This window comes from Humulus lupulus, chromosome 5, assembly GCF_963169125.1.
Source record: "Humulus lupulus chromosome 5, drHumLupu1.1, whole genome shotgun sequence".
Taxonomy (NCBI): domain Eukaryota; kingdom Viridiplantae; phylum Streptophyta; class Magnoliopsida; order Rosales; family Cannabaceae; genus Humulus; species Humulus lupulus.
In genome coordinates, this window is record NC_084797.1 from 226,855,597 (window position 1) to 226,857,516 (window position 1,920).

Genomic DNA, 1,920 nt, shown 5'->3' on the forward strand with positions numbered 1-1,920 from the left:
CTGACGAATGGTTGATGTGGCAAACAGATTGTTGATGTGGCGATGTGGTTGCTGACGAATTTTGAACTCTATACTCACTTCAGATTGAGTGTCCAATATGAGAAAATCAACAGGGTAATAGAATTTTTCAATTTGAATTAGAACATCTTCTACTATTCCCTGAGGTTTCTTGACTGATTGATTGTCCAGTTGTGGGCTTGAGTTCTCCTAGACCTAACTGCAAGTATATTGAATATGGCATGAGATTTACACTTGCTCTTAAGTCTAGAAGGGCTTGACCAAATTCATGTTCCCCAATTTGGCATGAGATGGTGGGACACCCAGGATCTTTGTACTTAGGTGGTGTCTTGCAGTCAATTACCGCGCTAGCTTGTTCTGCCAAGAATGCAGTTTTCTTGACATGGTGCTTTCTTTTAATGGTGCACAAATCCTTGATAACCTTGGCATAAGCCGACACTTGTTTGATCACATGCAACAATGGCAAGTTGATATTCACTTGTGTTAAAAGGTCTAGGATTTCACCATGATTTTCTAGTACCTTTCCAGTGGATTTCAAAGCTTGAGGAAAGGGTGCCTTTACTGGAATGCTTATTGGCACATCATCATCTGGAGTGGGCATTGACGTACTCGTTGTCTTAGTTAACGGTGAAATCGTACTTTGACCACTTCGAGTAGAGATGGCATTAACCTTTTTGAAATTTGTATCTGGAGAGGAGGAGGTTTGTGCCATGTGTTGCCCTTTTTGATGGATTAGAGGTTGATCGGGAAGTCTATTGCCAAAGTAGTGTTTAGCTTTGTCATTTGGATTTTCATATCTTTCATTTCCTCTACCATTTGTGTGAAACAAGATTTGAGCTCTTGAGTTGAGGCTATTTGAGTTTGCGCAAGCATTTGAAAAGTATTCTCAAGAGAATTACTTGACTGCATGTTATTTTGAGGAGCAATGTATGCTTTTGGCAGTTGTTGCTGCTCAAGCCTCCATGGGCTCCCAGATGCTTAGTTTGAATCCTTCCAGCTGAAATTTGGATGGTTGCGCCAACCGGGATTGTAAGTGTTTGAGAAATGGTTATAAGGCTTCTTGTAATCCCCTAAAGCATTGCAGTGTTCCTCATTTCCTCCTCTTAACTCACCAAGAGTTGGGCACTCTTGCGGTTGATGTTCCGCGCCTCCACAGATGAAGCATGGATCTCGTGTCTCTACCTTTGCAGCCATGTGGATTCCTCTACCTTCTTGAGATTTGAAAGCCTCAAATTGTTGTCTCAATGATTCAGTTTGGCTTTTGACGTTGTCATCTTCCCTTGATTGGCAGATTCTAGTTGATCATGGCTTGTCCATAGGACTCGGTCCATTCCATGTGTAGGAATTTTCTGCGAGATCGTCGAGGTACTCGAAATCTTCATTAGGATCTTTTTGAAGGAATTCGCCATTGCACATCATTTGTACGAATTGTCTTTGTTCGGTTGTGAGACCGTCATAGAAATAGCTTATCAGACGCCAGCTTTCGTATCCATGATGTGGGCATTGATTTATCAAATCTCTAAACCTCTCCCATACCTGATGGAAAGTTTCATGGTCTTTCTGGATGAAGGTAGAGATTTGCCTCTTAAGGCTGCTAGTCTAATGGGGCGGAAAATATTTGGCAAAGAATGCTTTTGTCAATTCGTCCCATGTTCCGATAGATCTAGGCCTTAAGGAATACAACCAGCTTTTTGCTTTGTCTTTGAGAGAGAAAGAAAAAATTTTCAATCTCACAATGGTGGTGACATCAGCTCGGTTGTTGAATGTAGCCACCACTTCTTCGAATTCCCGTATATGCACGTACGGACTCTCATTTTCCAACCCAAATTTTCAATCTCACAATGGTGGTGACATCAGCTCGGTTGTTGAATGTAGCCACCACTTCTTCGAATTCCCGTATAT

The 1,920-nt window shown here is 41.7% G+C and overlaps 1 non-coding gene across 1 annotated transcript; it reads left to right on the top strand.

The window, feature by feature from the left end:
- The first annotated feature begins 1,504 nt into the window (after positions 1 to 1,504).
- On the top strand, positions 1,505 to 1,611 carry LOC133780877 (small nucleolar RNA R71). Its single transcript, XR_009869685.1, has one exon. It is a non-coding gene; the product is annotated as a small nucleolar RNA R71 (small nucleolar RNA).
- Positions 1,612 to 1,920: the final 309 nt, after the last annotated feature.